We start from the raw sequence: 13569 nt of genomic DNA on the forward strand, positions 1-13569 counted from the left end.
CACTGCTGTCCTGTGTTGCGCGGATTACCGCCGGATTTAGTGCCTCCCGGACGGAGTGGGGGGTCCGGGCCCACCCTCTCTCCGGACCCCGACCCAGGGCCCTAACACTGAGAACAGGGCCTGTCTCGCCTGTTCCCCCGCCGCCTACCGCTTCCGGCGGCGCCGGCGAGTGGCGGGGTAGCTCCACCCAGTCACACATCTCCCCCCTTCCCTCAGTCCTTACGCTCCCTGGTTGCTCGTCACCCAGCATCCGTGAGAGGCAGTCTGCGTTCAGGTTGTCTTTACCTGGTTTATGTTTGACTTCAAAACAAAAAGGTTGCAGACTTAAATACCATCGTAGGACTCATGCGTTGGTGTCTTTCACAGTCTGCATCCACTTCAAGGGTGCGTGGTCAGTCACCAACGTGAAGGGATTACCTGTAAGAAAGTAGCGCAGAGAATCTACTGCCCACTTAATAGTTAACGCTTCCTTCTCTATTACGGCATAGTTTTTTTCCCTTGGGAACAGCTTCCTACTCAGATATGCCACTGGGTACTCCGTGCCCTTGTCCTCCTGTGCGAGGACTGCCCCGAGCCCTACATCGGAGGCATCCGTTTGTAACAGGAACGGTTTTTCAAAATCGGGTGGTCATAATACCGGGCCCGACATCGGGCATTGGCGGAGCGTTTCGAATGTCTGTACCCTTTGGGGTGTCCACACTACCCGTTGGGGTTGGTCTTTCTTTGTGAGATCCGTTAAAGGGGCTGCCAGTGAGGCGAAACGATTTATAAATCGCCGATAGTAGCCGGCAAGGCCTAAAAACTGGCGGACTTGTCTCTTGGTGTGGGGGCGGGGGTAGTCTCTGAGGGTATGTCTACACTACAAAGTTAGTTCGAACTAACGGATGTTAGTTTGAACTAACTTTCATAGGTGCTACACTAGCACTCCGTTAGTTCAAATTTAATTTGAACTAACGGAGCGCTTAGTTCGAACTAGGTAATCCTTATTCCACGAGGATTAAGCCTAGTTCGAACTTACTAGTCCAAATTAAGTGCTGTGTAGACCCTTAATTCGAACTAGTGGGAGGCTAGCCCTCCCCAGGTTTCCCTGGTGGCCACTCTGGCCAACACCAGGGAAACTCGTCTGCCCCCCTCCCGGCCCCGGACCCCTTAAAGGGGCAAGGGCTGGCTACGGTGCCCGTGCCAGGTGCAAGCCTGCCAGCACCCAGCCAGCAGACCCTGTACCTGGCCCGGGCGCCTGGTGGTGACGTGCTAACTTCTCGCCGCTCAGACGCCCCGGGGCCAAGCGGCCTGTCTCGCCTGTTCCTCCGCCGCCGACCGCTTCCGGCGGTGCTGGCGAGTGGCGGGGTAGCTCCACCCCATCACAGAGGGGCTGGCAGAGGCCAAGGGCTACTGGATCTTAGGATAAGGAGATCTCCATTCTCTCCCTCCCTGGAGTGTGAGCTAAGGGAGAAGTTTACATCCAATTGTATGTTGCTGTGCTGGAGGACGGGCCTCAGTAAACAACACACTGTTGCTTATAAATATTGGAAACAGTTGGCCTGTTGGGTGATTTGAAGGCCAGGGAAGGGGCGTATAACAAGTTCTCAGATGTACAAAATTCCCACTGTTCTGTTGGCTGAGGATGGAAGAACATGGAGCAGAGGTGAAGTGATGTTCCACACTACCTATTTCAGTGAACCTGGGGCTCTACACAGCCCAGCCTCAGGGATAAGAGGGAGTGTGACCAGCAAGTCCCTGTGCATAAGTTCAGCCAATGGTTTACGGGCTATTCTAGTGCTCCTTCCCCTATTCCAGCTCAGTCTGGAGAGAGCAGCCACAGAAGGCTTGCAAGACTATGCTATATCTAGTCCAGTGTCCTGAGAACATGAAACTCATGTCCTACACTCTCTGCAAAATGCTCCGTGCCAGCCTCATTTCACCTTGAGGTGTGCAGAGGTGAATTTCACCCTACTTCAATCTGATTAATTTAAAATGTTGTCCTCTTGTGTTTGAGAATTCCATGTGATCCTTGCAGGTTGCTCATGAATGAATGATAAATGTTTTGGTAGTCCTTTCAGCTAAGCAGAACCATACTGGTCAATACACACCTTCTACTTGTCAGCTTTCTTTCTGATGTGGCAGACTGTCCAGCTTTAAGTTACGTTTTATCCTCATCAGATTCTTTCCCCTGGTGCTCTGGCCTTCAGTGGACTCCTGTCGTGCCTCTTTGACAGATCAGTTGGTTCAGCTGACAGAGGAACCTTTTGCCTCTCTTCTCATTTCTTTGTTTCAGAGGGGTAGTCCTGTTAGTCTGTAACTGGAAAAATTGAAAAAATAACCCACTTCTGTGCCCACGAAAGCTCATGATACCATCTACTTTTTTTGTTAGTCTCTAAAGTGCTGCAAGTCTATTTATTATTTTTTAAGTTTTTCTCATTTCTTTGTTCAACCTTTGTATCACCCATGAAAAACAATGTGGCTTATGCAGAAGATCATTTTACTAAAAGCAAATTATGGAAAGAATGACTATACACCAACTTTATTATGTTTGACACTTTGCCATCAATTGTTTTGTTTTTTGTTTGTTTGTTTTTATAATTTTTTTCCAGTAAGGTGACAGAGCCATATAGTAAACTGGTTTATAGAGTTTTGTCCCATATTACAGTGCTTTATTGGAGATAATCCATAGCTACTCAGCTCAAGCAATATTTCATAACTGGAAACTTCTTGCCAAGAAACCAGCTGTGATTACTGAAAGGGATTGGGAGTCAGAAACAAATCTTCAACTATTGTGCTGAGTTAGAGCTTTAACCTAGCAATAACATTGAATCCCTTTATTTATATTAAAGGATTCTTGGCTGTATTTTAATTGTGTACATAAAACTATTGATATTTAGCAATTGTTTCTGCCGCCTTCCACCTCATTCACCATTGCAGCACACATCTTGAATTTGCTTGGAAATAATTACTTGGCTAATGTTTCTTCTCATCTCCTGAGAGGCCAATATAACTAGAAAATCATGGATCAAAAATGTGTCATAGTTCTGTTCTTTTTCTAGGCTCCTTGTCGCCTTCATATGAAATGAAAGTCATTTCATCTGGCATCATGAAAGGATGGATTCTAAATGTTCAGAGCTGCAGCATTTGTTCTTTTCATTTAAAAAGCATGTGGAGTCTGATTGCTAATTAGGGATGAGAGATGTGTAAGAGGCACAGTGGTTCGGCCAACTCCAAAAAGGTTCATATTTATCCATGTCTTCATGCTTTCCCATCTCAGGTATTGTATTGATGCAGAGCCATGCTGAACATCCTTGAAAATAAAGAACTCCATGCCACTGTGACCCATGGAGCAACGTTTGGCCCCGATCTATAGAAAATATGGGTCTGTTACTGGCCTCCAAGAGCTCTTTAGCTCAAAAAGTAGACATTCATGCTTTCCCCTGAAGAGCTCCCCAGTTTAATCACGTGTATTAGATGCACCATTTTCCTCAGGTGCCAATTAGGTACTTTCCACATACTCAGCACCTTTTGGGGATTTATTTTCATTTTCTTACAACTAAGAAAGGGCTTTACCTGTCCATTTATCTCAGAGCTACTTAGGCCACATCTACACTTGCCACATCAGAGATCAATCTTCTGGTATTTGATTTAACATGTCTAGTTAAGACCAACTAAATTGAACACTGAGGGCAGGGCTGGAGCTGATACTCCCGGCAGTAGCAGATGAGTAATGGAAGCTGGCGGGAGTGTTTGCTCCCATCGGCCTCCCTCTGTGAAAACAGCGCTAAGATTGGCTTAAGATATGACAACTCCAGCTATGTATTTTACGTAGCTGGAGTTGCATACCTTAATCCAACCTTCCAGGTCTAGTGTCGACCTGGCTTCAGATTATGTAGTTCTGAGATGGAATCAAAGAAAGTCACCTGGTCTGCATATGTGGGGAATCCAAAGAACAGCTCTGGCCCCTCTCTGCATTGCCCTAAAGCCTGACACTGGTTAATGCTTACATCCCAAAAAAAGCACTTGTTTGGCACTTCATAGAAGGTGCTCATTGCCTTACAGAATGGGACCCATGATCTAAATCTAGTGGTTGTGCAATAATGATACTTCTAATCAGTAATGAGCCCAAAATAATCTCTGCAGGATGACTCTGGCTTTTGAGATGGTTGTGATCCATCTACTTCAACTTCATAATATGCTGCTCTAAACACCCCCTGACTATGGGAGATTCAAAACCTACACCCCCTATCTGGTTATAGGTACCTGAGGGCCATCTAATTTATACTGAAAATGAAATCTTGGCCTCCTTAGAGTTAAACAAGGCAAGTATTCACCCTAAAACTTTCAATTGTTTGAGGTCCTGGCTACCTGAGATATTGCTCAGTGGGGATCAGGAAGGGCATTCCAAACAAGTCCCCTCTACCACCACCACCTCTTCGTTCAGTTTAAGTGGGAAAGCACACCCTGAAAGATTGACTCCATTCTTTGTTCCCTGGCTTGCTTCGCCAGAGCCTGGATCTGATACCTTCTATAAAGGCCACAAGGCACATATTTTTTTCTTGGTTTTACCATTCCCTCAATCCACCCTTGCCTCCTCCCATGGAAAGGGTCAGCTGGGGCAGAACTAGGAATAGAATCTTACTGTCATTGTGCTGCCCTGACCTGTGTAACACACTGCCTCATAGTATGACCTCACTGAGCTTTTCTGCATGACTCATACACTGTGCAAATTTAAATCCCCTCTAACAACCCACTTCTAACCTTCTGCTCAAACTGATTTGCAAATGAAATATCTAGTGTTTCCTTTTCACTAGGCTCTGTCCAGAGATTGCAAGCTCCTTGAAACACAGAGTGTCCTGGAATGCACCTGTCCTATGCTGAGCATTACTGTAACTAAATTATACCTAATATTCATCAGTGTAATAGTAGGCTGGAAACTTACAGTTAAGCAACACCCTCTTTTACTCTTACTAATAGGCTCTACGACCTCTCTAAAGAAGGAGGCAAAGCCCTGGCCTTTTGTAGTTTAGTGACTCTTGGTGCTACACTAGTTGCAAACTGGGTTTCTTTGTAATTAATACAATAATTGCTTTTTCTGCTGGATTTCCCCACTTACCATTGATTTAATTGCATGGTTGGGGGCATGTTAATTGTTTGTTGACATTGTTTCGCTCTCATGCTGGGGTTAAACAAGTCTTCAGATCCAGCTGCTTCACAGTGAGGGCTCTGGAAGACTCGCTCTCTGATCGTGAAAAGATGCTCTCTGTTCCTATTTTGACAGCAGGGTCATCTCCTGTGTTTTATGACCCTACCTCATAGGCATCCTACAGATCCATACTAAAGATCCAGTGCAGATAATTAGTGGAGAATGCTGTGAGTGGCTCACATCCATCGCTAATGTTTGATCCATGCAATGTGTGTCTTTCCCTGGGTTAACGGTAGAAGCATGGCACGTTAGCTTCAGTCTCCCATAATGACCCACCATCAGGTCTGCCAGCAGGGGTGGCAAAGGGGCAGCTGCAGGCAGAGCCCCAGGCACCTTTAAATTATTGCTGCAATGCTGCTCTGCATGTTTCTAAGAGCTCAAGGAGGGCCCCATCACTGTACTCTGGGCAGTGCTGAGGGCTGGCTGCCCTGCTCCCACCCCTTCTGCCTGAGACCCCTCCCCTTCTGAGGGTCTGGAGCTGGCTCCACACACACCTTGCCTGGGGGGCCCGTGGGAGCTATTACTCCACCTCCCCCACCCCAATACCTGCTATTACATAATAATTGGGGTATTTTGACAACTGTGGTCATGATATTCAATCTTTAAATTATTGCCCGTTAAAATATTGGGGGTTCTTCAGCCCTATGCATTGTGTTTTCTGTCCATTTGCACTGTAGAAGCTACATTTTAAGGTGGCTTTTCAGTCTGTCTTCGCTATTAGGCATTTTTATTTCCTAGTATTTTGCCAATATGCACAGATGACCATGGAGGGCCTGATGCAAAGGTGATTGAAGTCCATGGAAAGATGCCCCTTGACGTCAGTGAGTTTGGTTCACTGCCTGATTGTTAACAAAAAACAGGACTATGTAGCACTTTAAAGACTAACAAGATGGTTTATTAGATGATAAGCTTTCGTGGGCCAGATCCACTTCCTCAGATCAAATAGTGGAAGAAAATTGTCACAACCATATATACCAAAGGATAAAGTTTAAAAAAATGAACACATATGAAAAGGACAAATCAAATTTCAGAACAGAATGGGGATGGGGGGGGGGGGGGTAAATGTCTGTGAGCTAATATTAGAAGTGATAATTGGGGAAGCTATCTTTGTAATGGGTAAGATAATTAATGTCTTTGTTTAAACTTAGGCGTAAAGTGTCAAATTTAAGCATGAATGACAGTTCAGAGGATTTTCTTTCAAGTGTGGTCTGAAAAGGTCTTTGAAGCAGGATGCAGGTAAGTTTGAATGTCTATTCAGAAATGGAGAAGAGACCCGTTTGAAGAAAGGAACTAGTCAAATATACAGGGAGGCATTAGAATTACAATTCATCCACAAATTCAATTCTTGCTCTGATCATCTCCTCAATTGGGACAATGGATGGCTGGGACATTACCTACATAACATTCAGTGAAGGTGGCAACAGTTCTCTGTGCGGATTCTTGTGTTAGTTCTACTTCCTTTTAACTATCCAATCATCAGGTGCTTATAGGCACCAGCTCTGCCTACTTGTTTTTCCCTTTGATTTTTCCATTCCCTCTGCTCCTTGTTTCTTGCCCCCTTCTCTTTTTCCTTCCTCCCCTTTCCCTTCTCCCCTATTTATTCTGCACATACTAAACTCCCCGGTCATCTGAAGAAGTGGGCTGTGCCCACGAAAGCTCATGATACCATCTACATGTTTTGTTAGCCTATAAAGTGCTACCAGATCTTTTGTTGTTTTTAAAGTTTATCCTGTACAGACTAACTCGGCTACCCCCGGAAGCAGTAAAAGTTCTGTTATTTTCTCTCTCAATTCACTAGAAAGCTCAAACTGGCATTTCTGATATCACCCACTCTCTTCAGTCTAGCAACTGGGACTAGTATACTGCCCAGCATGTTATGCAGTTCCATATTCTGCACTTCACTTTTATGCAAGAGACAGGACAAGTAAGCAAGCTGAAATCAGGGATTAAGCAGCTTCCAGTGGTGTATCATTGGGCTGAATCTATAATGACCCTATCTTCTACATACACCTTCTACATCTGCAATGATTGATGTTGATAATGATGACCCTGGAGCATTGCAAGATCCTGAAGTGCCTTCCAAATCCATCAAAGAAAGATTAAATTATGTTCAATACAGTTTTAGTGTTAAATGTATTTTTAGTAATCTGGGTGTGTGTCATGCACTGCCTGTAGCAATATGTAGTGTCCATAGATAATCCACTCTATAGAAAACTTTACCAGCATACATCTATGTGCTTCAAGAAACCAACCTCTCTGCAGTGTAGTACTGCTGCGGTACTGGTGAGTACCTGTGTATTATTTTATACTTCATTTATTTTATTGCACTCTAATCCTTTGAAAATTGATATTCCATTGGTAAAATATATTTGTTACCCAAAGTATTCTATTTACTGGAACACCCCCCCCCCCTCCCATTTCCCCAACATGCCAAATAAGAGTTTTTATTGTATCTTCATGCCACTCTAAAAAAAATCTACTCTACTGTACTAATTTAAGTGTGCACATCATCATAAAGCAGGGACAGTGTCCCTCTGTACTTGTTATGATTCTACTGTACTTGTTATAATTTAACCTTTTGCTATTTTGAATATCTCAGAAGGACTGTTTCTTCTGGAATCTAACACTTATTAATCCCACTAAGAGGTCTGCACCTTAAGAAGGAATGAAGAGCACTAATCTGTTCTAATTTTAATAGTGTGGTATATAAAGTCAATAATCTGTCAAGTGGTACTCACTGCATTCCACTAAAACAACTACTTTAAGGCAATGTCAGTCATGTAACATTGAGATCTAAACAACTTAAATCAAATTCTTAATTGCACACTCAAAATACACTTGGGGTAACAATGGTTCCAAGTCATAATCTGTGAAGGAGACGTAAGTGGTGCATAGTCCTTGCGGTGGACTATCACCTTTAGAAATAGAGCTGGTCAGGAATGTCCCATCCGAATGATGTTCTGATAGAAAATTCACTTTCTGCCAAATGAGAATCTTCTGGATCATTTTGATGAACCTGAAACATGGTGAAAGGACTATGCCCCTCATAAATCCAGTTCTTAAAGGCTGTAATGGGATTTAAATGGTATGCAAGCTCTGTTCTCTGCACAGGGGTATATTTCATCCCAAATTAATTGAAATTCTGTTTCAGAGGAAGGGGAGAGACTTTTAAATCCTGTAATTTCAACTGGAGACAGTGTTCTTCACTTCCTACCATAAACTATTCTGCTGTGAGGTTGAGCACTGTCACAAAAACTTTCCTTGTTTTTCCGTATCAGCGGCAGGTAGCAAGTTTGATTCTTTTATAAAAATTGTTTATGAAAAATTGTTCTAGGAAATGTTGACATTCTTAGTTTTGAGTAAAACTGTCAAAACCAACATATTTCAGCATTCCCAGATAAGGTCGTTCTTTCCTTCATTTGTCTGACAGAAAACGTGGAAATTTCAACTTTGTCCAATTTTTTAAAAATGAAAACAAATGTTATGTCAGAATTTCCTGCAGAATGGAAATTCTGAACTTTGCTTAGCTCTGCACAGAAAGTAGTCCTAAATAAGAATGTTAGGTTAAGTCTAGACTATGTTTTATTTACGAAAGAAGATACGCAAATTCATATCGAAGATACCTGTAACCCTTTTTCAAAAAACTGCATAAACCTCCTTTTTTTAAGGAAGAGCGGTTTTTTGAAAGGTTTTTTTTCCCCTGAAAAAACGCATCCAGACTCCTTTCACTTTCAAAAGACCCTCTTTGGAAAATAAAATGTACCCTTAGTCTTCTCTCTACTGTGCACTTCAATTCCACTTTTAATTAAAAAGTGAGATAAACAGACATTCATAAAACCATTAAATATTTGCATAGAGGATGAAATAGTCTTTAAGTGATGACATGGTTTATTTGTTTTTGATGTCAACAAACCAAGAAGCCTAATATTAGTGTAAGAAATATGTCAGAGTTCAACATGTTGAGTTCACTTGTATCTGTAATTCTACAAGCTCTGCCTCACAATTTTTTCTTTTCCACAAAGATTAATTAAAATTAAGATTGACTATTCCAAATGACAGGCCGCACTCCATGGTGGCAGACCTACTGAGTACCCGCTATGTTCTTCTGATGTCAAGAATGTTTTCTGAGCCTCTGGTTTAGCAGCAGGCATCTACAGGGAGTCTAATTATAATTCCTTTGGTAATTAAAACAACAGATGTTATAATTAAAAGACTCCTCATTAAATCACTAATAACTGAAGCTTAAGGTGGGTTTTTAGTGAATGACTGCAATGAATGACTCCAAGCAAAAAAATGCATGTAGGCGGGGAAAATGATTCTCTAACAATAAACAGGGTGAGTTTTTGTTTAATCCCCCAATGAACTTCTTGAAGGCCATGCCATTGAAAAATCAGATGGGGGGGAAATTAGCAGTGTCTAAATCCCAGGATATTTGTGCAGCTTCACCCTGCATACAAAGTGCCCAATTATTTAAAGGGGAGGATATCACAGGGAATACTCAGGAAAGAGTTTGATACTGTATATAAGAAAAGTGACCATTTATATCCCTGTTACACAATTCTCATAAATCTTGTACAAAGTATGTCATGTAAGGTATCAGTAAAACTATATGAATTGCTAACTATGATAGTCCTCTGTATATTCATGTATCCTCTTTATATCTGACATTCTGACTCATGATTATATATCTATATTTCAAACATGTGATGTATGCCTGGGTGACATTCCTCGGTAGATTTACAACAGGGCTATGGACACTCAGTTTCATCTTTTACCACTTACTTTCCATGCACATGTGACTCCAAATTTCATATTGGGCCATTATCTTTCCATACCCTTGAGCTGGGCTATCAACTGCAAGCTCTGATATCACCACTTTTCCCTATTCCTGTTCCAATTCTCTAGCGTGCTGATTTACAATGAAAATGATATTTTGAACAATAGACTGAGGATCTTCCAATCTTTTGAAAGTTGCAAGAGAAAATTTTGCAAGACATCTGTTTCTTCCATCACTACTACAAACCAGACATGAGGACTATACAATCATAAAGCTGTATATGATCTATTAATTATTTACAGCTTTATTCTTTTTTAAAATAAATCTTTAGTTTACTAAGAATTGGTGAATAGTGTGATATTTGGCTAAAATCTGAATTGTGTATTAACCTGGGGGTAAATGTTTGTTCCTTTGGTATTAGAAGACGCTCACATATGGCAACATGGATTTGCAATAACCCGCCACTATATTAGACTCAGTGCCACCAATGGGGGAGCATTAAAGGGGCAATTGCCCTGGGTCCCAGCAATTTAAAAGGGCTCACGGCTCTGGGTTGCTGCTGCTACTGTAGCAACAGTGGCAGTCAGAGCCCCCGGCCCTTTAAATCACTGCTGAACCCCACACGGTGCAGTCTGGGTAGCACAGAGAGATGGCTGCTATAGCCCTACCCTGCTGCCTAAGGCCCTGCCCTTTTCAGGGGTCTGGAGCTTAGCACTCTCTACATTGCCACGTGCCTGGTGAAGTCTGTCACCAGCCTTGATTAGACCGTTGTCTGCATAGGTCAGTGGTTTGCTTATCAAGCTGGTGAGAGTCAGAACTGTGAACATACAGTAAATCATGGAAGCATTTACCCATCTGGTGCCTAATTACTTAGCATTTGGAGTTCCTCCCAGTCCTCTGAGTTTCGTCTAACCCATAACTTGGGTTCTCTGCAAATATTGTCCCATTCACTTCAGCTCCTCAGTCAGTTCTTCAGTGTAGAATCTCTAGTGAACCACCCTGGTCCTAGAACTGCTTCCTGGGGCGTGTCTCTATTATCACTTGTCAGACCAAATATCATCTGTATCTACCTTATGCAAAATTTCAGACACCATGCAAAATGCAGCTTGCGAAGAATGTATTGAAATATCCCCTGACAACACTGCTGCTGACAGCTTCCAGAGTGAACATACCAAGTGGACTGAGAAATGAAGGAAAAGATTTTCCTGAGTCTCCGGCAGAGTATCTGCTCTGACACATGAGCTCAGGAATCATCTTTGGCATTCAGGTCCTATTCAGAAACAGTTATGGAGTGGATCAATGAGAAGCTGCAATAGAGTGCTTCTTTCTTCGTTTACTGCTGCTTAAAAGAGATCTTTTACCTGGGGAAGTGGAGGAGTAGGAGACAGACTCAGATAAATATATTTAGTATGTGTAGGCTTACACTGTCATGGGTGGTAATGGAGATTTCAGTATAAATCAATGTCTTCAGAAGTTTTTAACTTACCCAAAAAAATCTAGCCTAGGGTCACATAAGACTTACAGTCTTTTCTTAAAAAAGGAATTAATTTGATATAACATTTCCAAATGATCTGGAAGCTATGCACAATAACTTATAGCTACTATTTCCATCACTCATATTCTCAGGCTGTGTCTACACTGGCGCGATCTTGCGCCAAAGTGGCCGCTCTTGCACAAAAACTTGCTGCCTGTCTACACTGGCCACGTGTTCTTGCGCAAGTAAACTGATGTTCTAACATATGAAATCAGGGCTGCTTGGACAGAATTCTGATGCTCCCGCTCAGGAATAAGCCCTTTTGCGCAACTGTTCTTGTGCAAGAGGCCAGTGTAAACAGGCAACATTAATTTCTTGCGTAAGAAAGCCCTATGATTAAAATGGCCATCAGAGCTTTCTTGCTCAAGAGATCATCTACACTGGCATGGATGCTCTTGTGCAAAAGCACATCTCTTGCGCAAAAGCACATGCCAGTGTAGACGCTCTCTTCTGGAAGAGTTTTTGCAGAAAAACTCTTCTGCAAAAGAGTTTTTGCACTAGAACACGCCAGTGTAGATGTAGCCTCTGCCTCCCTTGCACCGGTAGTTTTTTATATCACCTTACCTTAATTTTTGTCTTCCATCCTTTGTGACAACAGGTGATCAGTGTCTTAGCATGAATAATGACTGTACCTTATGTCCATGCAGTGCACAGTACAATGAGGGGTCTGAAAATAGGGACATCAGGAAACAAAAATAAGTCTAAACATTAGAAAAATCTGGTCTTCTGTATAATAAATTTGTTATTTTTGTACATAGAAGGGCAAATTTTCAGTATCGTACAAGTCCCACTATGATTAACAGGAAGGGGACTCAAGTGAAAGATGAAGAAGTGGATAGTTATTATTTTATTGATTGATATTGCAAATATAGATTTGGTTCATAATCATAATGAATACTACAATTACTTCCATTAATTTGATATTCAGGGCTGCAATGATATCAATAGAATACTTGGACTGAAACCAACTGAGTATCTGGCCTGGAAAGATTACTAGTGCTGTACACTAATATACCCCCTTATCTTTTATTATGAACCCCTGACACAACTGCACATCCTCTAATGTAGGGGTGGCCAACCAATTACAGATGGAGAGCCAAAATAGCAGTGCATAGAGTGCAAAGAGCCACGTATTATATATTTATTTTATATATCTATATATAGAAAGATAGGTAGATATAGTATACAAAATGTAGTGATAAAAATAACATTACAGGACATTTCGGACAAAAACCAGTGAAGTCTCTAGTCACTTAAAAAATTCACGGCCAGTCCATAGATCTTCAGAGAACTTGGCAAGGAACAAACATAATATTAAAAAAAAAGCGTTAAAAATACAGCAATATTTTCACACTTTAAAAAAAAAAAAGCATCCTCACCATGTATTTTAAATTTAACACTACTTCCCTATTATATCCTGTGAGTTTTTTTTAAAATTAAACTGAACTGAGAAGTAAATTATCACAATTCGAAGTGCCTGTTTCATTCCAGATTGTTGATCTCTGGTATGGCTTTCTCTCTCTCTCTTTTTTTTTTTTTTTTTTTACTTATGAAGATTATGGCTTTTTTATAGTTCTAAAAATTCAGGTCTGTCCCAGATTGCAAACATGAGAGGTTCAAAAACAATAAGGGAGAGACTCATATCTCAGAATATTTGCTTCAGCCTGGCAAACAATAGGCTTTGAATTTTCTTTAAAGAAACACAGTGTAAACCAGGTACATGCTGATTCTTTTTTCATCCTGAAATTTAAATGACATGTGTGTTGGATGCCTTATTTTGCATCCATGAAGGCTTTGAGTTTAAGGTACTTCAGCCCTCCCCCACAACCCACTCTAACCCATTGCCCTTCCCGTCCTGCAGAGCCAGGCACCCTCAGGCACCCCAATTCTTACCCAATGCCTCCCCCTCCCCCAGAGCTAGGCACTTCCAGTCCCCCTGCCCCGATTCTAACCACTCTAACGTAATGCCTGGATCCCGGAGCCACCACCACTGCCACACGCTTCTCCCTCCAGGTACTGGGGCATGTGTGCAGAGCGACCAGCTGTGAGCAGTCCAGGCACACTGATCAG

The sequence above is a fragment of the Pelodiscus sinensis genome, chromosome 21 (assembly GCF_052426305.1).
Source record: "Pelodiscus sinensis isolate ZL-2025 chromosome 21, ASM5242630v1, whole genome shotgun sequence".
Lineage (NCBI taxonomy): Eukaryota > Metazoa > Chordata > Testudines > Trionychidae > Pelodiscus > Pelodiscus sinensis.